Source organism: Apostichopus japonicus, chromosome 5 (genome assembly GCF_037975245.1).
Source record: "Apostichopus japonicus isolate 1M-3 chromosome 5, ASM3797524v1, whole genome shotgun sequence".
Lineage (NCBI taxonomy): Eukaryota > Metazoa > Echinodermata > Holothuroidea > Aspidochirotida > Stichopodidae > Apostichopus > Apostichopus japonicus.
This window is the reverse complement of record NC_092565.1, coordinates 9,022,859-9,045,441: the sequence shown is the minus strand read 5'-3', so window position 1 is coordinate 9,045,441 and position 22,583 is coordinate 9,022,859. Positions and strand designations below refer to the sequence as shown.

General features: G+C 39.5%; 31 non-coding genes across 31 annotated transcripts; all 31 read left to right on the top strand.

Annotated features, from left to right (window-relative positions):
• The first annotated feature begins 4,673 nt into the window (after nucleotides 1–4,673).
• Nucleotides 4,674–4,746, top strand: Trnaa-ugc (transfer RNA alanine (anticodon UGC)). Its single transcript has one exon. It is a non-coding gene; the product is annotated as a tRNA-Ala (tRNA).
• A 106-nt stretch (nucleotides 4,747–4,852) lies between these two features.
• Trnaa-ugc (transfer RNA alanine (anticodon UGC)) lies at nucleotides 4,853–4,925 on the top strand. Its single transcript has one exon. It is a non-coding gene; the product is annotated as a tRNA-Ala (tRNA).
• Nucleotides 4,926–5,569: 644 nt separating this feature from the next.
• Nucleotides 5,570–5,642, top strand: Trnaa-ugc (transfer RNA alanine (anticodon UGC)). The gene has a single exon. It is a non-coding gene; the product is annotated as a tRNA-Ala (tRNA).
• A 285-nt stretch (nucleotides 5,643–5,927) lies between these two features.
• Nucleotides 5,928–6,000, top strand: Trnaa-agc (transfer RNA alanine (anticodon AGC)). Its single transcript has one exon. It is a non-coding gene; the product is annotated as a tRNA-Ala (tRNA).
• A 644-nt stretch (nucleotides 6,001–6,644) lies between these two features.
• Nucleotides 6,645–6,717, top strand: Trnaa-agc (transfer RNA alanine (anticodon AGC)). The gene has a single exon. It is a non-coding gene; the product is annotated as a tRNA-Ala (tRNA).
• Nucleotides 6,718–7,181: 464 nt separating this feature from the next.
• Nucleotides 7,182–7,254, top strand: Trnaa-ugc (transfer RNA alanine (anticodon UGC)). Its single transcript has one exon. It is a non-coding gene; the product is annotated as a tRNA-Ala (tRNA).
• Nucleotides 7,255–7,539: 285 nt separating this feature from the next.
• On the top strand, nucleotides 7,540–7,612 carry Trnaa-ugc (transfer RNA alanine (anticodon UGC)). Its single transcript has one exon. It is a non-coding gene; the product is annotated as a tRNA-Ala (tRNA).
• A 285-nt stretch (nucleotides 7,613–7,897) lies between these two features.
• On the top strand, nucleotides 7,898–7,970 carry Trnaa-agc (transfer RNA alanine (anticodon AGC)). Its single transcript has one exon. It is a non-coding gene; the product is annotated as a tRNA-Ala (tRNA).
• A 464-nt stretch (nucleotides 7,971–8,434) lies between these two features.
• Nucleotides 8,435–8,507, top strand: Trnaa-ugc (transfer RNA alanine (anticodon UGC)). Its single transcript has one exon. It is a non-coding gene; the product is annotated as a tRNA-Ala (tRNA).
• Nucleotides 8,508–9,289: 782 nt separating this feature from the next.
• On the top strand, nucleotides 9,290–9,362 carry Trnaa-agc (transfer RNA alanine (anticodon AGC)). Its single transcript has one exon. It is a non-coding gene; the product is annotated as a tRNA-Ala (tRNA).
• Nucleotides 9,363–9,468: 106 nt separating this feature from the next.
• Nucleotides 9,469–9,541, top strand: Trnaa-agc (transfer RNA alanine (anticodon AGC)). Its single transcript has one exon. It is a non-coding gene; the product is annotated as a tRNA-Ala (tRNA).
• Nucleotides 9,542–10,182: 641 nt separating this feature from the next.
• Trnaa-ugc (transfer RNA alanine (anticodon UGC)) lies at nucleotides 10,183–10,255 on the top strand. Its single transcript has one exon. It is a non-coding gene; the product is annotated as a tRNA-Ala (tRNA).
• A 106-nt stretch (nucleotides 10,256–10,361) lies between these two features.
• Nucleotides 10,362–10,434, top strand: Trnaa-cgc (transfer RNA alanine (anticodon CGC)). Its single transcript has one exon. It is a non-coding gene; the product is annotated as a tRNA-Ala (tRNA).
• Nucleotides 10,435–11,433: 999 nt separating this feature from the next.
• Trnaa-ugc (transfer RNA alanine (anticodon UGC)) lies at nucleotides 11,434–11,506 on the top strand. The gene has a single exon. It is a non-coding gene; the product is annotated as a tRNA-Ala (tRNA).
• Nucleotides 11,507–12,149: 643 nt separating this feature from the next.
• Trnaa-ugc (transfer RNA alanine (anticodon UGC)) lies at nucleotides 12,150–12,222 on the top strand. The gene has a single exon. It is a non-coding gene; the product is annotated as a tRNA-Ala (tRNA).
• Nucleotides 12,223–12,507: 285 nt separating this feature from the next.
• Nucleotides 12,508–12,580, top strand: Trnaa-agc (transfer RNA alanine (anticodon AGC)). The gene has a single exon. It is a non-coding gene; the product is annotated as a tRNA-Ala (tRNA).
• A 464-nt stretch (nucleotides 12,581–13,044) lies between these two features.
• Trnaa-ugc (transfer RNA alanine (anticodon UGC)) lies at nucleotides 13,045–13,117 on the top strand. The gene has a single exon. It is a non-coding gene; the product is annotated as a tRNA-Ala (tRNA).
• A 782-nt stretch (nucleotides 13,118–13,899) lies between these two features.
• Trnaa-agc (transfer RNA alanine (anticodon AGC)) lies at nucleotides 13,900–13,972 on the top strand. Its single transcript has one exon. It is a non-coding gene; the product is annotated as a tRNA-Ala (tRNA).
• Nucleotides 13,973–14,078: 106 nt separating this feature from the next.
• Nucleotides 14,079–14,151, top strand: Trnaa-agc (transfer RNA alanine (anticodon AGC)). The gene has a single exon. It is a non-coding gene; the product is annotated as a tRNA-Ala (tRNA).
• A 1,358-nt stretch (nucleotides 14,152–15,509) lies between these two features.
• On the top strand, nucleotides 15,510–15,582 carry Trnaa-ugc (transfer RNA alanine (anticodon UGC)). The gene has a single exon. It is a non-coding gene; the product is annotated as a tRNA-Ala (tRNA).
• Nucleotides 15,583–16,225: 643 nt separating this feature from the next.
• On the top strand, nucleotides 16,226–16,298 carry Trnaa-agc (transfer RNA alanine (anticodon AGC)). The gene has a single exon. It is a non-coding gene; the product is annotated as a tRNA-Ala (tRNA).
• Nucleotides 16,299–16,404: 106 nt separating this feature from the next.
• On the top strand, nucleotides 16,405–16,477 carry Trnaa-agc (transfer RNA alanine (anticodon AGC)). The gene has a single exon. It is a non-coding gene; the product is annotated as a tRNA-Ala (tRNA).
• A 463-nt stretch (nucleotides 16,478–16,940) lies between these two features.
• Trnaa-ugc (transfer RNA alanine (anticodon UGC)) lies at nucleotides 16,941–17,013 on the top strand. Its single transcript has one exon. It is a non-coding gene; the product is annotated as a tRNA-Ala (tRNA).
• Nucleotides 17,014–17,119: 106 nt separating this feature from the next.
• Nucleotides 17,120–17,192, top strand: Trnaa-cgc (transfer RNA alanine (anticodon CGC)). Its single transcript has one exon. It is a non-coding gene; the product is annotated as a tRNA-Ala (tRNA).
• Nucleotides 17,193–18,728: 1,536 nt separating this feature from the next.
• Trnaa-agc (transfer RNA alanine (anticodon AGC)) lies at nucleotides 18,729–18,801 on the top strand. Its single transcript has one exon. It is a non-coding gene; the product is annotated as a tRNA-Ala (tRNA).
• Nucleotides 18,802–18,907: 106 nt separating this feature from the next.
• On the top strand, nucleotides 18,908–18,980 carry Trnaa-agc (transfer RNA alanine (anticodon AGC)). Its single transcript has one exon. It is a non-coding gene; the product is annotated as a tRNA-Ala (tRNA).
• Nucleotides 18,981–19,622: 642 nt separating this feature from the next.
• Trnaa-agc (transfer RNA alanine (anticodon AGC)) lies at nucleotides 19,623–19,695 on the top strand. The gene has a single exon. It is a non-coding gene; the product is annotated as a tRNA-Ala (tRNA).
• A 106-nt stretch (nucleotides 19,696–19,801) lies between these two features.
• Nucleotides 19,802–19,874, top strand: Trnaa-agc (transfer RNA alanine (anticodon AGC)). The gene has a single exon. It is a non-coding gene; the product is annotated as a tRNA-Ala (tRNA).
• A 285-nt stretch (nucleotides 19,875–20,159) lies between these two features.
• On the top strand, nucleotides 20,160–20,232 carry Trnaa-cgc (transfer RNA alanine (anticodon CGC)). The gene has a single exon. It is a non-coding gene; the product is annotated as a tRNA-Ala (tRNA).
• An 820-nt stretch (nucleotides 20,233–21,052) lies between these two features.
• Nucleotides 21,053–21,125, top strand: Trnaa-agc (transfer RNA alanine (anticodon AGC)). The gene has a single exon. It is a non-coding gene; the product is annotated as a tRNA-Ala (tRNA).
• A 285-nt stretch (nucleotides 21,126–21,410) lies between these two features.
• Nucleotides 21,411–21,483, top strand: Trnaa-cgc (transfer RNA alanine (anticodon CGC)). Its single transcript has one exon. It is a non-coding gene; the product is annotated as a tRNA-Ala (tRNA).
• Nucleotides 21,484–22,583: the final 1,100 nt, after the last annotated feature.

Here is a 22,583-nt window from a genome sequence, read left to right as displayed (position 1 = left end):
CAGAACGATATTGCAGAAAGTAAAGCTTGGTTCGGTTAGAATCTATATCTTGAAATACATATTAACGAACTTCCATAGCGATATTGGAACGGGCCGCTTTATCATTTTCATGAACGTTTGGGTCACATCCTTTCTTTCGATTGCATTATAACATCTTGACAACTCCAGAATACGAAGTGTGTAGGCAAGTCAACAACGCAATGTCCTTTCTACGCTTCCGTACGATACAAAAATAATAAAGTTAGCGTAAGATTCAGAAGTTGTTCAGTCCAAAACAAAATTGGCATATTTGGCATGTGCGCCATGGAAAATAGGGATTTGACCCAAACTAAGTCCTGACCCAAATTTCGTATGTACCAACTAGACGTCCATGAAGTATGAGTACCATACCGTGGGGGGCTTGGGACTGGGGGCTTTGAACTTTTGCAACGCCTCACGGAGCTAACACAAAGTCAATGGGAGCTGTTTCATTTTTTTTCTAAGTCCAAAACAGAATTGGCATATTTGGCATGTGTTTCGGGCCCCGTGCGCCATGGAAAAGAAGGATTTGACCCAAACTAAGTCCTGACCCAAATTTCGTATGTACCAGCTAGACGTCCATGAAGTTTGAGTACCTTACCGTGGGGGGCTTGGGACTGGGGGCTTTGAACTTTTGCAACGCCTCACGGAGCTAACACAAAGTCAATGGGAGCTGTTTCATTTTTTTACTAAGTCCAAAACAAAATTGGCATATTTGGCATGTGTTTCGGGCCCCGTGCGCCATGGAAAATAGGGATTTGACCCAAACTAAGTCCTGACCCAAATTTCGTATGTACCAACTAGACGTCCATGAAGTATGAGTACCATACCGTGGGGGGCTTGGGACTGGGGGCCTTGAACTTTTGCAACGCCTCACGGAGCTAACACAAAGTCAATGGGAGCTGTTTCATTTTTTTTCTAAGTCCAAAACAAAATTGGCATATTTGGCATGTGTTTCGGGCCCCGTGCGCCATGGAAAATAGGGATTTGACCCAAACTATGTCCTGACCCAAATTTCGTATGTATCAACTAGACGTCCATGAAGTTTGAGTACCATACCGTGGGGGGCTTGGGACTGGGGGCTTTGAACTTTTGCAACGCCTCACGGAGCTAACACAAAGTCAATGGGAGCTGTTTCATTTTTTTTCTAAGTCCAAAACAAAATTGGCATATTTGGCATGTGTTTCGGGCCCCGTGCGCCATGGAAATGAAGGATTTGACCCAAACTAAGTCCTGACCCAAATTTCGTATGTACCAACTAGACGTCCATGAAGTATGAGTACCATACCATGGGGGGCTTGGGACTGGGGGCCTTGAACATTTGCAACGCCTCACGAACATGGTGTTGAATCAATATCACGAACTTCATTTTCTTTTGAGATCTCATTCCTGTGCAAAGTCAATGCGTACAGAGAACCTGAAAATATTTCTGTGTGTGTGCGCCGTGGTGCAACGTTGTGATTTTGGTCTCGTCAGGATTTAGCCACCTTGGTCAGAGATTTAACCTGTGTAAGCGCTATAACCTCTTCTGCAAAATTGTGCTTCTCAAACAATGCACCGTACCTTCACAATCGTACTTATTTATTGTGGTGACTTGTCTGTGTGGCGGTATTTGTTTAAGTATTCTGTGTACAGAAGATACTGGCGTTGTTGTTATTGCCACTCGCATTCAATTTCTATGACAGCACCAGTTAAGGCGAGTCAGGGGTACAGCAGGCCGGTATTGTCAAACAATGCACCTTACTTATAATACTTATTTTTTGCGGTGACTAACGGCATATAATAATTTCAATCATATTTTCATAAACTCTGCAGAATACTTTAACATAAAATTACTTCAAAACAAAGCACCGTTTTCATGTATGCACACTGAATCACTTCCCATAAAAAATGGAGTGTGGTGGGGGAGGGGAGAGTGGATCGAGGGGAGGGGATGGGAGGGGAGGGAGACTCCCCTTGGAGTCCTCCCCTTAGAACCCTTTTCCGGGACACAGTTCTGTAACAGATTATAAGGCCATCCCAATTGGGTCGTTTAAACGACCACCTTGGATCTTAAGTCCGATGACCCACAACCAAGTCCTTCCGGTCCCTGCCTTTATAGGGTGACTTTGAACAAGAAATTTTTATTTAAAAAACTGTCATTTCATCTGGGAATGTTAGACCAATGCTAATTGGTGGTGGAATTGCCGCCTGCAGCGCCTCCACGCTCGCTTGACATTGTCTTGCTATGGCGATTAGGTCGGGGTGTCCTTTCCCGACCAGTGTCGGGACAATATAGAACTGAATTTATAATAAAAATAATAACTCCACCAGATTTTAAAGGAAGAGTAGGCCTTATAGTTTATTGCTGATGCTTGTTGGAAAAGTAGGCTAGGACATTTTTATAGGCTAAAATATATCTGTTGCCCGCCCCCATCTTAAAACAACTCAACGATTAACTTTTTCATTTTCATTTTCTTACACACATATACTAAATAATTATGACGAAACATTCGTCAGTTTGACGTACAATTCTTTTAGCAGGTTTAGTTGCTTTAACTTAACCATACATAGATAAGTTATAGCTAGTATACGGCTCAGGGCTTAAACGATAAATAGCGCCATTATTTTTAAATACGAAGTATGGCGCTATTCATAAAAAAGATAATGTTTGCTTGCGATGTCTCCCTCCTACTCACATGTCCAAAATATACGAATATAATCCGATATGTATAGCTACACTATCTTTGACATGGACTGTCGGGTTAAGCAGTAGTAAGCTGCATCTATCGATAAAACCTGGATTATCCGACCCTCTTTAACTAGGAAGCAGAGTCACAAAGGCTTTTCCTCCTTGGTAACCCTGCATCCTAGTCAATAACAGTCAATCCTAGTCAATCTCAGCGAAGTAAACATGATTTCAAAGGTGGCAACGATGGTGGGTGAGGGAGGGGGAATAGGCCTACTTCATTCGCGACGCAAAGTAACAAAAGCTTGTATACAAGAGCCAAGATCGAAAGAACTGGAAGAATATGGTGAAATATATCGTCCAACAGCATCAAGTAGAGAAGTTACAGAAAATTCACTCTCCCTTCAGGTATAGTGCAGCTGGATAATTCTTAGACAAATAATGAAAATGGGCTGATCATCTCTCTACACAACATCTGCCTGTTGCACTACAAAGAGGTATGGATCTTTTCAATATGTATTTCGCTAATGAATTATTATTATTATTACACCAGTACTTATAGAGCGCAATATCCCGAAGCTCAATGCGCTGAACAAACAAGTATAAACTATACAACAATTAGCCATAGACTTCCTTGAAGTAATGCGTTTTCAACAAAGACTTAAAGGTAGAAACAGAACATGCATTCCGAATGTTTGACGGGAGTTTGTTCCACAGTTCAGGAGCAGTGTGACTGAAGGCATGGTTTCCAATTCTCTTGCTGGAAGGTTTCGACGCCAGAATGAACCGTACCAGTTCTCTCCCACTTCAGGGACATTAACAATCCTGAGCATTAACTAACGTGGTCTAAAAGATTCAGTGAACTTCTTACGAATTACCCATCACTTTGCCTGAGCAACACAGATTAGACGATAAATTTGGGTATAACTTTCTTTGGCGAAAAGTACGTGGAGGGTTACCTACCCCGAAATACCTAAACATACCAGTTAAAACAACTAAAAGCTCGGAGTACAAAGCTATTGGTAGCTCAATGAGTAATAGGTTGTGATGTCAGCGGAGTGTCTTCTTGTTAAAACAATAAGAAACGGTATTAGCTCATTATTATGTTATTTAGTTGTCTTCGCTGGTTATAATCTTTAGCAGTGATTATGTTTCTTAATTAACAAAGAAACTGGTGTAGCTCAAATGGTATGTTCCATTCTTTTTCTTTTATTATTGCCTCATTATTATCATATTTATTGCTCTTACCGGTTATAATATTTAACGATGATTGTGGTTACATCCACACAGAGTAACGGGTATTGGTCAAATGGTAGAGCGCTCGCTCGGGATCGATGTCCCGCACTTCCAAATATTCCATTCTTTTATTTCATAATTTCCTCATTATTATCATATTTATTTGTCTAGTCTGGTTATATCTTTAGCAGTGATTATGTTTGTTAAATCACCAAGAAACGGGGTCGTAGCTCAAATGGTAGAGCGTTCGCTTTGTATGCGAGAGGTACGGGGATCGATGCCCCGCACTTCCAAACATTCCAGTCTTTTATTTCATAATTTCCTCATTATTATCATATTTATTTGTCTAGGCAGGTTATATCTTTAGCAGTGATTATGTTTGTAAAATCATTAAGAAACGGGGTGTAGCTAAAATGGTAGAGCGCTCGCTTTGCATGCGAGAGTTACGGGGATCGATGCCCTGCACTTCCAAATATTCCATTCTTTTTTAATTTCCTCATTATTATCATATTTATTTGTCTAGTCTGGTTATATCTTTAGCAGTGATTATGTTTGTTAAATCACTAAGAAACGGGGGTGTAGCTCAAATGGTAGAGCGCTCGCTTAGCATGCGAGAGGTACTGGGATCGATGCCCCGCACTTCCAAATATTCCATTCTTTTATTTCATAATTTCCTCATTATTATCATATTTATTTGTCTAGGAACGTTATATCTTTAGCAGTGATTATGTTTGTTAAATCACCAAGAAACGGGGGTGTAGCTCAAATGGTAGAGCGCTCGCTTTGCATGCGAGAGGTACGGGGATCGATGCCCCGCACTTCCAAATATTCCATTCTATTATTTCATAATTTCCTCATTATTATCATATTTATTTGTCTAGTCTGGTTATATCTTTAGCAGTGATTATGTTTGTTAAATCACCAAGAAACGGGGGTGTAGCTCAAATGGTAGAGCGCTCGCTTTGCATGCGAGAGGTACGGGGATCGATGCCCCGCACTTCCAAATATTCCATTCTTTTATTTCATAATTTCCTCATTATTATCATATTTATTTGTCTAGGAACGTTATATCTTTAGCAGTGATTATGTTTGTTAAATCACCAAGAAACGGGGGTGTAGCTCAAATGGTAGAGCGCTCGCTTAGCATGCGAGAGGTACTGGGATCGATGCCCCGCACTTCCAAATATTCCATTCTTTTATTTCATAATTTCCTCATTATTATCATATTTATTTGTCTAGTCTGGTTATATCTTTAGCAGTGATTATGTTTGTTAAATCACTAAGAAACGGGGGTGTAGCTCAAATGGTAGAGCGCTCGCTTAGCATGCGAGAGTTACGGGGATCGATGCCCTGCACTTCCAAATATTCCATTCTTTTTATTTCATAATTTCCTCATTATTATCATATTTATTTGTCTAGTCTGGTTATATCTTTAGCAGTGATTATGTTTGTTAAATCACTAAGAAACGGGGGTGTAGCTCAAATGGTAGAGCGCTCGCTTAGCATGCGAGAGGTACTGGGATCGATGCCCCGCACTTCCAAATATTCCATTCTTTTATTTCATAATTTCCTCATTATTATCATATTTATTTGTCTAGTCTGGTTATATCTTTAGCAGTGATTATGTTTGTTAAATCACTAAGAAACGGGGGTGTAGCTCAAATGGTAGAGCGCTCGCTTTGCATGCGAGAGGTACGGGGATCGATGCCCCGCACTTCCAAATATTCCATTCTTTTATTTCATAATTTCCTCATTATTATCATATTTATTTGTCTAGTGTGGTTATATCTTTAGCAGTGATTATGTTTGTTAAATCACCAAGAAACGGGGGTGTAGCTCAAATGGTAGAGCGCTCGCTTAGCATGCGAGAGGTACGGGGATCGATGCCCTGCACTTCCAAATATTCCATTCTTTTATTTCATAATTTCCTCATTATTATCATATTTATTTGTCTAGGCAGGTTATATCTTTAGCAGTGATTATGTTTGTTAAATCACCAAGAAACGGGGGTGTAGCTCAAATGGTAGAGCGCTCGCTTAGCATGCGAGAGGTACGGGGATCGATGCCCCGCACTTCCAAATCTTACATTCTTTTATTTCATAATTTCCTCATTATTATCATATTTATTTGTCTAGTCTGGTTATATCTTTAGCAGTGATTATGTTTGTTAAATCACCAAGAAACGGGGGTGTAGCTCAAATGGTAGAGCGCTCGCTTAGCATGCGAGAGGTACGGGGATCGATGCCCTGCACTTCCAAATATTCCATTCTTTTTATTTGGTAATTTCCACTTTATTATCATATTTATTGATCTAGTCAGGTTATATCTTTAGCAGTGATGATGTTTGATAAATCACTAAGAAACGGGGGTGTAGCTCAAATGGTAGAGCGCTCGCTTAGCATGCGAGAGGTACGGGGATCGATGCCCTGCACTTCCAAATATTCCATTCTTTTATTTCATAATTTCCTCATTATTATCATATTTATTTGTCTAGTCTGGTTATATCTTTAGCAGTGATTATGTTTGTTAAATCACTAAGAAACGGGGGTGTAGCTCAAATGGTAGAGCGCTCGCTTAGCATGCGAGAGGTACGGGGATCGATGCCCTGCACTTCCAAATATTCCATTCTTTTATTTCATAATTTCCTCATTATTATCATATTTATTTGTCTAGGCAGGTTATATCTTTAGCAGTGATTATGTTTGTTAAATCACCAAGAAACGGGGGTGTAGCTCAAATGGTAGAGCGCTCGCTTAGCATGCGAGAGGTACGGGGATCGATGCCCCGCACTTCCAAATCTTACATTCTTTTAATTAATAATTTCCTCATTATTATCATATTTATTTGTCTAGGCAGTTTATATCTTTAGCAGTGATTATGTTTGTTAAATCACCAAGAAACGGGGGTGTAGCTCAAATGATAGAGCGCTCGCTTAGCATGCGAGAGATACGGGGATCGATGCCCCGCACTTCCAAATATTACATTCTTTTAATTGATAATTTCCTCATTATTATCATATTTATTTGTCTAGGCAAGTTATATCTTTAGCAGTGATTATGTTTGTTAAATCACCAAGAAACGGGAGTGTAGCTCAAATGGTAGAGCGCTCGCTTCGCATGCGAGAGGTACGGGGATCGATGCCCTGCACTTCCAAATATTACATTCTTTTATTTGATAATTTCCTCATTATTATCATATTTATTTGTCTAGGCAGGTTATATCTTTAGCAGTGATTATGTTTGTTAAATCACTAAGAAACGGGGGTGTAGCTCAAATGGTAGAGCGCTCGCTTTGCATGCGAGAGGTACGGGGATCGATGCCCCGCACTTCCAAATATTCCATTCTTTTATTTCATAATTTCCTCATTATTATCATATTTATTTGTCTAGTCTGGTTATATCTTTAGCAGTGATTATGTTTGTTAAATCACTAAGAAACGGGGGTGTAGCTCAAATGGTAGAGCGCTCGCTTAGCATGCGAGAGGTACGGGGATCGATGCCCTGCACTTCCAAATATTCCATTCTTTTATTTCATAATTTCCTCATTATTATCATATTTATTTGTCTAGGCAGGTTATATCTTTAGCAGTGATTATGTTTGTTAAATCACTAAGAAACGGGGGTGTAGCTCAAATGGTAGAGCGCTCGCTTTGCATGCGAGAGGTACGGGGATCGATGCCCCGCACTTCCAAATATTCCATTCTTTTATTTCATAATTTCCTCATTATTATCATATTTATTTGTCTAGTCTGGTTATATCTTTAGCAGTGATTATGTTTGTTAAATCACTAAGAAACGGGGGTGTAGCTCAAATGGTAGAGCGCTCGCTTAGCATGCGAGAGGTACGGGGATCGATGCCCTGCACTTCCAAATATTCCATTCTTTTATTTCATAATTTCCTCATTATTATCATATTTATTTGTCTAGGCAGGTTATATCTTTAGCAGTGATTATGTTTGTTAAATCACCAAGAAACGGGGGTGTAGCTCAAATGGTAGAGCGCTCGCTTAGCATGCGAGAGGTACGGGGATCGATGCCCCGCACTTCCAAATCTTACATTCTTTTAATTGATAATTTCCTCATTATTATCATATTTATTTGTCTAGGCAGTTTATATCTTTAGCAGTGATTATGTTTGTTAAATCACCAAGAAACGGGGGTGTAGCTCAAATGATAGAGCGCTCGCTTAGCATGCGAGAGATACGGGGATCGATGCCCCGCACTTCCAAATATTACATTCTTTTAATTGATAATTTCCTCATTATTATCATATTTATTTGTCTAGGCAAGTTATATCTTTAGCAGTGATTATGTTTGTTAAATCACCAAGAAACGGGAGTGTAGCTCAAATGGTAGAGCGCTCGCTTAGCATGCGAGAGGTACGGGGATCGATGCCCTGCACTTCCAAATATTCCATTCTTTTATTTGATAATTTCCTCATTATTATCATATTTATTTGTCTAGGCAGGTTATATCTTTAGCAGTGATTATGTTTGTTAAATCACTAAGAAACGGGGGTGTAGCTCAAATGGTAGAGCGCTCGCTTTGCATGCGAGAGGTACGGGGATCGATGCCCCGCACTTCCAAATATTCCATTCTTTTATTTCATAATTTCCTCATTATTATCATATTTATTTGTCTAGTCTGGTTATATCTTTAGCAGTGATTATGTTTGTTAAATCACTAAGAAACGGGGGTGTAGGAAAAGTGCATAGATCCCGGAGAACATCTAACGGCGGTTCAGGAACTCCCCGGTAGACTATGGGACGTGACTTTCAAAACAGTAGATTTGAAGAAGAAGTTTTGGCCTGCTCTATCGAGTGCAGATTGCTGCACTGCAACAACATATACCGGTTGCACGACGCTAGTTACGGTTTTGCATGTACCGTATGAATTGGGGGACAACGTGGTGAGGTATATTCTAGGCCGTTACGGTAAAGTTGTGAGTGGTCGTTTCCTTACACTTTCCGACTACCCACAGGTGTTTAATGGGATTCGGCAGTATCAGGTTGAAATCACCAAAGACATCCCTTCATCCTTAAGACTTGGTGGAAGAAACTGTTGGGTGCGATATAGAGGCCAGCCCAGAACTTGCCTGAAATGTGGAGCAAACGGACATGAAGCAAAACACTGTGACCAGATAAAGTGCTACAACTGTCACGAAATTGGACATACAGCAAAGCAATGTGTGACTGAAGTTAAGTGCACCGTATGCGAAAAGTTGGGGCACACCTCTCGTAGCTGCCCAATTTCCTTTGCGAACAAAATCAGCCCTACCGCCAGAGCCTGGGTCAAGGGTCCTGCTGTCGTGCAACAAGAGGCAACAATGTCGGAAGAAACTGACGAGCCAACGGCAAAAGTAACTGACGGGGGTGTAGCTCAAATGGTAGAGCGCTCGCTTAGCATGCGAGAGGTACGGGGATCGATGCCCCGCACTTCCAAATCTTACATTCTTTTATTTCATAATTTCCTCATTATTATCATATTTATTTGTCTAGTCTGGTTATATCTTTAGCAGTGATTATGTTTGTTAAATCACCAAGAAACGGGGGTGTAGCTCAAATGGTAGAGCGCTCGCTTAGCATGCGAGAGGTACGGGGATCGATGCCCCGCACTTCCAAATATTCCATTCTTTTATTTCATAATTTCCTCATTATTATCATATTTATTTGTCTAGGCAGGTTATATCTTTAGCAGTGATTATGTTTGTAAAATCATTAAGAAACGGGGTGTAGCTCAAATGGTAGAGCGCTCGCTTAGCATGCGAGAGGTACGGGGATCGATGTCCCGCACTTCCAAATATTCCATTCTTTTATTTGATAATTTCCTCATTATTATCATATTTATTTGTCTAGGCAGGTTATATCTTTAGCAGTGATTATGTTTGTTAAATCACTAAGAAACGGGGTGTAGCTCAAATGGTAGAGCGCTCGCTTTGCATGCGAGAGGTACGGGGACAGATGCCCTGCACTTCTAAATATTCCATTCTTTTATTTCATAATTTCCTTATTATTATCATATTTATTTGTCTAATCTGGTTATATCTTTAGCAGTGATTATGTTTGTTAAATCACCAAGAAACGGGGGTGTAGCTCAAATGGTAGAGCGCTCGCTTAGCATGCGAGAGGTACGGGGATCGATGCCCTGCACTTCCAAATATTCCATTCTTTTATTTCATAATTTCCTCATTATTATCATATTTATTTGTCTAGTCTGGTTATATCTTTAGCAGTGATTATGTTTGTAAAATCACCAAGAAACGGGGGTGTAGCTCAAATGGTAGAGCGCTCGCTTTGCATGCGAGAGGTACGGGGATCGATGCCCCGCACTTCCAAATATTCCATTCTTTTATTTCATAATTTCCTCATTATTATCATATTTATTTGTCTAGGCAGGTTATATCTTTAGCAGTGATTATGTTTGTTAAATCACTAAGAAACGGGGGTGTAGCTCAAATGGTAGAGCGCTCGCTTCGCATGCGAGAGGTACGGGGATCGATGCCCCGCACTTCCAAATATTCCATTCTTTTATTTCATATTTTCCTCATTATTATCATTATTATTTGTCTAATCTGGTTATATCTTTAGCAGTGGTTATGTTTGTTAAATCACTAAGAAACGGGGTGTAGCTCAAATGGTAGAGCGCTCGCTTAGCATGCGAGAGGTACGGGGATCGATGCCCCGCACTTCCAAATATTCCATTCTTTTAATTGATAATTTCCTCATTATTATCATATTCATTTGTCTAATCTGGTTATATCTTTAGCAGTGGTTATGTTTGTTAAATCACTAAGAAACGGGGTGTAGCTCAAATGGTAGAGCGCTCGCTTTGCATGCGAGAGGTACGGGGATCGATGCCCCGCACTTCCAAATCTTACATTCTTTTATTTCATAATTTCCTCATTATTATCATATTTATTTTTCTAGTCTGGTTATATCTTTAGCAGTGATTATGTTGGTTAAATCACCAAGAAACGGGGGTGTAGCTCAAATGGTAGAGCGCTCGCTTAGCATGCGAGAGGTACGGGGATCGATGCCCTGCACTTCCAAATATTCCATTCTTTTATTTCATAATTTCCTCATTATTATCATATTTATTTGTCTAGGCAGTTTATATCTTTAGCAGTGATTATGTTTGTTAAATCACCAAGAAACGGGGGTGTAGCTCAAATGATAGAGCGCTCGCTTAGCATGCGAGAGATACGGGGATCGATGCCCCGCACTTCCAAATATTACATTCTTTTAATTGATAATTTCCTCATTATTATCATATTTATTTGTCTAGGCAAGTTATATCTTTAGCAGTGATTATGTTTGTTAAATCACCAAGAAACGGGAGTGTAGCTCAAATGGTAGAGCGCTCGCTTAGCATGCGAGAGGTACGGGGATCGATGCCCTGCACTTCCAAATATTACATTCTTTTATTTGATAATTTCCTCATTATTATCATATTTATTTGTCTAGGCAGGTTATATCTTTAGCAGTGATTATGTTTGTTAAATCACTAAGAAACGGGGGTGTAGCTCAAATGGTAGAGCGCTCGCTTTGCATGCGAGAGGTACGGGGATCGATGCCCCGCACTTCCAAATATTCCATTTTTTTATTTCATAATTTCCTCATTATTATCATATTTATTTGTCTAGTCTGGTTATATCTTTAGCAGTGATTATGTTTGTTAAATCACTAAGAAACGGGGGTGTAGCTCAAATGGTAGAGCGCTCGCTTAGCATGCGAGAGGTACGGGGATCGATGCCCTGCACTTCCAAATATTCCATTCTTTTATTTCATAATTTCCTCATTATTATCATATTTATTTGTCTAGGCAGTTTATATCTTTAGCAGTGATTATGTTTGTTAAATCACCAAGAAACGGGGGTGTAGCTCAAATGATAGAGCGCTCGCTTAGCATGCGAGAGATACGGGGATCGATGCCCCGCACTTCCAAATATTACATTCTTTTAATTGATAATTTCCTCATTATTATCATATTTATTTGTCTAGGCAAGTTATATCTTTAGCAGTGATTATGTTTGTTAAATCACCAAGAAACGGGAGTGTAGCTCAAATGGTAGAGCGCTCGCTTAGCATGCGAGAGGTACGGGGATCGATGCCCTGCACTTCCAAATATTACATTCTTTTATTTGATAATTTCCTCATTATTATCATATTTATTTGTCTAGTCTGGTTATATCTTTAGCAGTGATTATGTTTGTTAAATCACTAAGAAACGGGGGTGTAGCTCAAATGGTAGAGCGCTCGCTTTGCATGCGAGAGGTACGGGGATCGATGCCCCGCACTTCCAAATATTCCATTCTTTTATTTCATAATTTCCTCATTATTATCATATTTATTTGTCTAGTCTGGTTATATCTTTAGCAGTGATTATGTTTGTTAAATCACTAAGAAACGGGGGTGTAGCTCAAATGGTAGAGCGCTCGCTTAGCATGCGAGAGGTACGGGGATCGATGCCCTGCACTTCCAAATATTCCATTCTTTTATTTCATAATTTCCTCATTATTATCATATTTATTTGTCTAGGCAGGTTATATCTTTAGCAGTGATTATGTTTGTTAAATCACCAAGAAACGGGGGTGTAGCTCAAATGGTAGAGCGCTCGCTTAGCATGCGAGAGGTACGGGGATCGATGCCCCGCACTTCCAAATCTTACATTCTTTTAATTGATAATTTCCTCATTATTATCATATTTATTTGTCTAGGCAGTTTATATCTTTAGCAGTGATTATGTTTGTTAAATCACCAAGAAACGGGGGTGTAGCTCAAATGATAGAGCGCTCGCTTAGCATGCGAGAGATACGGGGATCGATGCCCCGCACTTCCAAATATTACATTCTTTTAATTGATAATTTCCTCATTATTATCATATTTATTTGTCTAGGCAAGTTATATCTTTAGCAGTGATTATGTTTGTTAAATCACCAAGAAACGGGAGTGTAGCTCAAATGGTAGAGCGCTCGCTTAGCATGCGAGAGGTACGGGGATCGATGCCCTGCACTTCCAAATATTCCATTCTTTTATTTGATAATTTCCTCATTATTATCATATTTATTTGTCTAGGCAGGTTATATCTTTAGCAGTGATTATGTTTGTTAAATCACTAAGAAACGGGGGTGTAGCTCAAATGGTAGAGCGCTCGCTTTGCATGCGAGAGGTACGGGGATCGATGCCCCGCACTTCCAAATATTCCATTCTTTTATTTCATAATTTCCTCATTATTATCATATTTATTTGTCTAGTCTGGTTATATCTTTAGCAGTGATTATGTTTGTTAAATCACTAAGAAACGGGGGTGTAGGAAAAGTGCATAGATCCCGGAGAACATCTAACGGCGGTTCAGGAACTCCCCGGTAGACTATGGGACGTGACTTTCAAAACAGTAGATTTGAAGAAGAAGTTTTGGCCTGCTCTATCGAGTGCAGATTGCTGCACTGCAACAACATATACCGGTTGCACGACGCTAGTTACGGTTTTGCATGTACCGTATGAATTGGGGGACAACGTGGTGAGGTATATTCTAGGCCGTTACGGTAAAGTTGTGAGTGGTCGTTTCCTTACACTTTCCGACTACCCACAGGTGTTTAATGGGATTCGGCAGTATCAGGTTGAAATCACCAAAGACATCCCTTCATCCTTAAGACTTGGTGGAAGAAACTGTTGGGTGCGATATAGAGGCCAGCCCAGAACTTGCCTGAAATGTGGAGCAAACGGACATGAAGCAAAACACTGTGACCAGATAAAGTGCTACAACTGTCACGAAATTGGACATACAGCAAAGCAATGTGTGACTGAAGTTAAGTGCACCGTATGCGAAAAGTTGGGGCACACCTCTCGTAGCTGCCCAATTTCCTTTGCGAACAAAATCAGCCCTACCGCCAGAGCCTGGGTCAAGGGTCCTGCTGTCGTGCAACAAGAGGCAACAATGTCGGAAGAAACTGACGAGCCAACGGCAAAAGTAACTGACGGGGGTGTAGCTCAAATGGTAGAGCGCTCGCTTAGCATGCGAGAGGTACGGGGATCGATGCCCCGCACTTCCAAATCTTACATTCTTTTATTTCATAATTTCCTCATTATTATCATATTTATTTGTCTAGTCTGGTTATATCTTTAGCAGTGATTATGTTTGTTAAATCACCAAGAAACGGGGGTGTAGCTCAAATGGTAGAGCGCTCGCTTAGCATGCGAGAGGTACGGGGATCGATGCCCCGCACTTCCAAATATTCCATTCTTTTATTTCATAATTTCCTCATTATTATCATATTTATTTGTCTAGGCAGGTTATATCTTTAGCAGTGATTATGTTTGTAAAATCATTAAGAAACGGGGTGTAGCTCAAATGGTAGAGCGCTCGCTTAGCATGCGAGAGGTACGGGGATCGATGTCCCGCACTTCCAAATATTCCATTCTTTTATTTGATAATTTCCTCATTATTATCATATTTATTTGTCTAGGCAGGTTATATCTTTAGCAGTGATTATGTTTGTAAAATCATTAAGAAACGGGGTGTAGCTCAAATGGTAGAGCGCTCGCTTTGCATGCGAGAGTTACGGGGATCGATGCCCTGCACTTCCAAATATTCCATTCTTTTTATTTCATAATTTCCTCATTATTATCATATTTATTTGTCTAGTCTGGTTATATCTTTAGCAGTGATTATGTTTGTTAAATCACTAAGAAACGGGGGTGTAGCTCAAATGGTAAAGCGCTCGCTTAGCATGCGAGAGGTACTGGGATCGATGCCCCGCACTTCCAAATATTCCATTCTTTTATTTCATAATTTCCTCATTATTATCATATTTATTTGTCTAGTCTGGTTATATCTTTAGCAGTGATTATGTTTGCTAAATCACTAAGAAACGGGGGTGTAGCTCAAATGGTAGAGCGCTCGCTTTGCATGCGAGAGGTACGGGGATCGATGCCCTGCACTTCTAAATATTCCATTCTTTTATTTCATAATTTCCTCATTATTATCATATTTATTTGTCTAGGCAAGTTATATCTTTAGCAGTGATTATGTTTGTTAAATCACCAAGAAACGGGAGTGTAGCTCAAATGGTAGAGCGCTCGCTTAGCATGCGAGAGGTACGGGGATCGATGCCCTGCACTTCCAAATATTCCATTCTTTTATTTGATAATTTCCTCATTATTATCATATTTATTTGTCTAGGCAGGTTATATCTTTAGCAGTGATTATGTTTGTTAAATCACTAAGAAACGGGGGTGTAGCTCAAATGGTAGAGCGCTCGCTTTGCATGCAAGAGGTACGGGGATCGATGCCCCGCACTTCCAAATATTCCATTCTTTTATTTCATAATTTCCTCATTATTATCATATTTATTTGTCTAGTCTGGTTATATCTTTAGCAGTGATTATGTTTGTTAAATCACTAAGAAACGGGGGTGTAGCTCAAATGGTAGAGCGCTCGCTTAGCATGCGAGAGGTACGGGGAGCGATGCCCTGCACTTCCAAATATTCCATTCTTTTATTTCATAATTTCCTCATTATTATCATATTTATTTGTCTAGTCAGGTTATATCTTTAGCAGTGATTATGTTTGTTAAATCACTAAGAAACGGGGGTGTAGCTCAAATGGTAGAGCGCTCGCTTTGCATGCGAGAGGTACGGGGATCGATGCCCCGCACTTCCAAATATTCCATTCTTTTATTTCATAATTTCCTCATTATTATCATATTTATTTGTATAGGCAGGTTATATCTTTAGCAGTGATTATGTTTGTAAAACCACCAAGAAACGGGGTGTAGCTCAAATGGTAGAGCGCTCGCTTAGCATGCGAGAGTTACGGGGATCGATGCCCTGCACTTCCAAATATTCCATTCTTTTTATTTCATAATTTCCTCATTATTATCATATTTATTTGTCTAGTCTGGTTATATCTTTAGCAGTGATTATGTTTGTTAAATCACTAAGAAACGGGGGTGTAGATCAAATGGTAGAGCGCTCGCTTAGCATGCGAGAGGTACTGGGATCGATGCCCCGCACTTCCAAATATTCCATTCTTTTATTTCATAATTTCCTCATTATTATCATATTTATTTGTCTAGTCTGGTTATATCTTTAGCAGTGATTATGTTTGTTAAATCACTAAGAAACGGGGGTGTAGCTCAAATGGTAGAGCGCTCGCTTTGCATGCGAGAGGTACGGGGATCGATGCCCTGCACTTCCAAATATTCCATTCTTTTATTTCATAATTTCCTCATTATTATCATATTTATTTGTCTAGGCAGGTTATATCTTTAGCAGTGATTATGTTTGTAAAATCACTAAGAAACGGGGGTGTAGCTCAAATGGTAGAGCGCTCGCTTAGCATGCGAGAGGTACGGGGATCGATGCCCCGCACTTCCAAATCTTACATTCTTTTAATTGATAATTTCCTCATTATTATCATATTCATTTGTCTAGGCAATTTATATCTTTAGCAGTGATTATGTTTGTTAAATCACCCAGAAACGGGGGTGTAGCTCAAATGGTAGAGCGCTCGCTTAGCATGCGAGAGGTACGGGGATCGATGCCCCGCACTTCCAAATATTCCATTCTTTTATTTCATATTTTCCTCATTATTATCATATTTATTTGTCTAGGCAGGTTATATCTTTAGCAGTGATTATGTTTGTTAAATCACTAAGAAACGGGGTGTAGCTCAAATGGTAGAGCGCTCGCTTTGCATGCGAGAGGTACGGGGACAGATGCCCTGCACTTCCAAATATTCCATTCTTTTATTTCATAATTTCCTTATTATTATCATATTTATTTGTCTAATCTGGTTATATCTTTAGCAGTGATTATGTTTGTTAAATCACCAAGAAACGGGGGTGTAGCTCAAATGGTAGAGCGCTCGCTTAGCATGCGAGAGGTACGGGGATCGATGCCCTGCACTTCCAAATATTCCATTCTTTTATTTCATAATTTCCTCATTATTATCATATTTATTTGTCTAGTCTGGTTATATCTTTAGCAGTGATTATGTTTGTTAAATCACCAAGAAACGGGGGTGTAGCTCAAATGGTAGAGCGCTCGCTTTGCATGCGAGAGGTACGGGGATCGATGCCCCGCACTTCCAAATATTCCATTCTTTTATTTCATAATTTCCTCATTATTATCATATTTATTTGTCTAGGCAGGTTATATCTTTAGCAGTGATTATGTTTGTTAAATCACTAAGAAACGGGGGTGTAGCTCAAATGGTAGAGCGCTCGCTTCGCATGCGAGAGGTACGGGGATCGATGCCCCGCACTTCCAAATATTCCATTCTTTTATTTCATATTTTCCTCATTATTATCATATTTATTTGTCTAATCTGGTTATATCTTTAGCAGTGATTATGTTTGTTAAGTCACCAAGAAACGGGGGTGTAGCTCAAATGGTAGAGCGCTCGCTTAGCATGCGAGAGGTACCGGGATCGATGCCCTGCACTTCCAAATATTCCATTCTTTTAATTGATAATTTCCTCATTATTATCATATTTATTTGTCTAATCTGGTTATATCTTTAGCAGTGGTTATGTTTGTTAAATCACTAAGAAACGGGGTGTAGCTCAAATGGTAGAGCGCTCGCTTAGCATGCGAGAGGTACGGGGATCGATGCCCCGCACTTCCAAATATTCCATTCTTTTAATTGATAATTTCCTCATTATTATCATATTCATTTGTCTAATCTGGTTATATCTTTAGCAGTGGTTATGTTTGTTAAATCACTAAGAAACGGGGTGTAGCTCAAATGGTAGAGCGCTCGCTTTGCATGCGAGAGGTACGGGGATCGATGCCCCGCACTTCCAAATCTTACATTCTTTTATTTCATAATTTCCTCATTATTATCATATTCATTTGTCTAATCTGGTTATATCTTTAGCAGTGATTATGTTGGTTAAATCACCAAGAAACGGGGGTGTAGCTCAAATGGTAGAGCGCTCGCTTAGCATGCGAGAGGTACGGGGATCGATGCCCTGCACTTCCAAATATTCCATTCTTTTATTTCATAATTTCCTCATTATTATCATATTTATTTGTCTAGGCAGGTTATATCTTTAGCAGTGATTATGTTTGTTAAATCACCAAGAAACGGGGGTGTAGCTCAAATGGTAGAGCGCTCGCTTTGCATGCGAGAGGTACGGGGATCGATGCCCTGCACTTCCAAATATTCCATTCTTTTATTTCATAATTTCCTCATTATTATCATATTTATTTGTCTAGGCAGGTTATATTTTTAGCAGTGATTATGTTTGTTAAATCACCAAGAAACGGGGGTGTAGCTCAAATGATAGAGCGCTCGCTTAGCATGCGAGAGATACGGGGATCGATGCCCCGCACTTCCAAATATTACATTCTTTTAATTGATAATTTCCTCATTATTATCATATTTATTTGTCTAGGCAGGTTATATCTTTAGCAGTGATTATGTTTGTTAAATCACCAAGAAACGGGGGTGTTGCTCAAATGGTAGAGCGCTCGCTTAGCATGCGAGAGGTACGGGGATCGATGCCCTGCACTTCCAAATATTCCATTCTTTTATTTCATAATTTCCTCATTATTATCATATTTATTTGTCTAGGCAGGTTATATCTTTAGCAGTGATTATGTTTGTTAAATCACTAAGAAACGGGGGTGTAGCTCAAATGGTAGAGCGCTCGCTTTGCATGCGAGAGGTACGGGGATCGATGCCCTGCACTTCCAAATATTCCATTCTTTTATTTCATAATTTCCTCATTATTATCATATTTATTTGTCTAGTCAGGTTATATCTTTAGCAGTGATTATGTTTGTAAAATCACTAAGAAACGGGGGTGTAGCTCAAATGGTAGAGCGCTCGCTTAGCATGCGAGAGGTACGGGGATCGATGCCCCGCACCTTCAAATCTTACATTCTTTTAATTGATAATTTCCTCATTATTATCATATTTATTTGTCTAGGCAGTTTATATCTTTAGCAGTGATTATGTTTGTTAAATCACCAAGAAACGGGGGTGTAGCTCAAATGGTAGAGCGCTCGCTTAGCATGCGAGAGGTACGGGGATCGATGCCCCGCACTTCCAAATATTACATTCTTTTAATTGATAATTTCCTCATTATTATCATATTTATTTGTCTAGTCAGGTTATATCTTTAGCAGTGATTATGTTTGTTAAATCACCAAGAAACGGGGTGTAGTTCAAATGGTAGAGCGCTCGCTTTGCATGCGAGAGGTACGGGGACAGATGCCCCGCACTTCCAAATATTACATTCTTTTATTTCATAATTTCCTCATTATTATCATATTTATTTGTCTAGGCAAGTTATATCTTTAGCAGTGATTATGTTTGTTAAATCACCAAGAAACGGGGGTGTAGCTCAAATGGTAGAGCGCTCGCTTAGCATGCGAGAGGTACCGGGATCGATGCCCTGCACTTCCAAATATTCCATTCTTTTAATTAATAATTTCCTCATTATTATCATATTTATTTGTCTAATCTGGTTATATCTTTAGCAGTGGTTATGTTTGTTAAATCACTAAGAAACGGGGGTGTAGCTCAAATGGTAGAGCGCTCGCTTTGCATGCGAGAGGTACGGGGATCGATGCCCTGCACTTCCAAATCTTACATTCTTTTATTTCATAATTTCCTCATTATTATCATATTTATTTGTCTAGGCAGGTTATATCTTTAGCAGTGATTATGTTTGTAAAATCACTAAGAAACGGGGGTGTAGCTCAAATGGTAGAGCGCTCGCTTAGCATGCGAGAGGTACGGGGATCGATGCCCCGCACTTCCAAATCTTACATTCTTTTAATTGATAATTTCCTCATTATTATCATATTTATTTGTCTAGGCAGTTTATATCTTTAGCAGTGATTATGTTTGTTAAATCACCAAGAAACGGGGGTGTAGCTCAAATGGTAGAGCGCTCGCTTAGCATGCGAGAGGTACGGGGATCGATGCCCCGCACTTCCAAATCTTACATTCTTTTAATTGATAATTTCCTCATTATTATCATATTTATTTGTCTAGTCTAGTTATATCTTTAGCAGTGATTATGTTTGTTAAATCACTAAGAAACGGGGGTGTAGCTCAAATGGTAGAGCGCTCGCTTCGCATGCGAGAGGTACGGGGATCGATGCCCTGCACTTCCAAATCTTCCATTCTTTTATTTCATATTTTCCTCATTATTATCATATTTATTTGTCTAGGCAGGTTATATCTTTAGCAGTGATTATGTTTGTTAAATCACCAAGAAACGGGGGTGTAGCTCAAATGGTAGAGCGCTCGCTTCGCATGCGAGAGGTACGGGGATCGATGCCCCGCACTTCCAAATATTACATTTTTTTATTTCATAATTTCCTCATTATTATCATATTTATTTGTCTAGGCAGGTTATATCTTTAGCAGTGATTATGTTTGTTAAGTCACCAAGAAACGGGGGTGTAGCTCAAATGGTAGATCGCTCGCTTAGCATGCGAGAGGTACGGGGATCGATGCCCTGCACTTCCAAATATTCCATTCTTTTATTTCATAATTTCCTCATTGTTATCATATTCATTTGTCTAGGCAGGTTATATCTTTAGCAGTGATTATGTTTGTAAAATCACCAAGAAACGGGGTGTAGCTCAAATGGTAGAGCGCTCGCTTCGCATGCGAGAGGTACGGGGATCGATGCCCCGCACTTCCAAATATTCCATTCTTTTATTTCATAATTTCCTCATTATTATCATATTTATTTGTCTAGGCAGGTTATATCTTTAGCAGTGATTATGTTTGTTAAATCACCAAGAAACGGGGGTGTAGCTCAAATGGTAGATCGCTCGCTTAGCATGCGAGAGGTACGGGGATCGATGCCCTGCACTTCCAAATATTCCATTCTTTTATTTGATAATTTCCTCATTATTATCATATTCATTTGTCTAGGCAGGTTATATCTTTAGCAGTGATTATGTTTGTTAAATCACCAAGAAACGGGGTGTAGCTCAAATGGTAGAGCGCTCGCTTCGCATGCGACAGGTACGGGGATCGATGCCCTGCACTTCCAAATATTCCATTCTTTTATTTCATAATTTCCTCATTATTATCATATTTATTTGTCTAGTGTGATTATATCTTTAGCAGTGATTATGTTGGTTAAATCACCAAGAAACGGGGGTGTAGCTCAAATGGTAGAGCGCTCGCTTAGCATGCGAGAGGTACGGGGATCGATGCCCCGCACTTCCAAATATTCCATTCTTTTATTTCATAATTTCCTCATTATTATCATATTTATTTGTCTAGGCAGGTTATATCTTTAGCAGTGATTATGTTTGTTAAATAACTAAGAAACGGGGGTGTAGCTCAAATGGTAGAGCGCTCGCTTCGCATGCGAGAGGTACGGGGATCGATGCCCAGCACTTCCAAATATTCCATTCTTTTATTTCATATTTTCCTCATTATTATCATATTTATTTGTCTAATCTGGTTATATCTTTAGCAGTGATTATGTTTGTTAAGTCACCAAGAAACGGGGGTGTAGCTCAAATGGTAGAGCGCTCGCTTCGCATGCGAGAGGTACGGGGATCGATGCCCCGCACTTCCAAATATTCCATTCTTTTATTTCATATTTTCCTCATTATTATCATATTTATTTGATCGATGCCCTGCATTTCCAAATATGATATTCTTTTATTGATAATTTCCTCATTATTTTCTTATTTATTTGTCTAGTCTGATTAAATCTTTAGCAGTGGATGTAATCATTAAATCACTTAGAAATGGGGGTACTGAATGATGATGATGTCCCTCCGGCACTGTACTCAACTTCATTTCGCACCATAGAATATTAATATAGAGTTATACAAACTTGCTATCATTTTCATGCAAGAACTCTTAATAAACTTAATTATTTGACCCATTGGATAAACATGCTTTTCAGTCATTCGATATCTTATAAGCAGGGGCGGCGATCTGTTTCAAATATTGGGGGGGACATTTGCTTGGGTGCAGGCGAATTACTATCTAAGCGGAGCGCCACCATTGGTTGGCGCGGAGCGTACAAGAAAAATTTTGGTTTGATAGCCCCCCAGATCACCGGAAATGGCACTTATCAGGCTTGAAAATGACCAACCAAATGTACACTTTTGCCTGAGAACCAAGTTTTTCCTAATAGTTTTTTTTTTTTCATTCATAACCTTTTTTCAAGATTGTCACCAGTCACACATTATGTTCGACCTCATTGCATCTCCTGTGGATCATTGCATTTGTAGGTAATTCTACGTAACGCCCGACAATACCCGTCAGCCCCACTTTTCAAGGTTTTAAGCCCATTATTTGTTCAAAATTTGAATAATAAATTCACTTCAAAACATACCCATAATGTTGCAAAAAAATTCATCTATGGACAACCAATATAGAAAAAAAAAAACTCAACCCCTAACAGACAGTTCAAAATTGAACGAGTAGAGGGAAGTATGATGAAGAATGTTGGTCAAGTAATTTTCGAAAATTTAGACAGGCGCCATGCGAGGAATTTGCCAAGGGAGGGGCATAGCTTGTGCCCAGACTTTCTAAGCGTAGCGCCACCATAAGTTGGCGCGAAGCGCAAAAGAAAATTTTGGCCGAAAATGCCTACCAGATCGATGGAAATGGCACTTCCCAGGCCTTGTAAATGCATCTAAGCATTTTCTATTTTGAAATTAC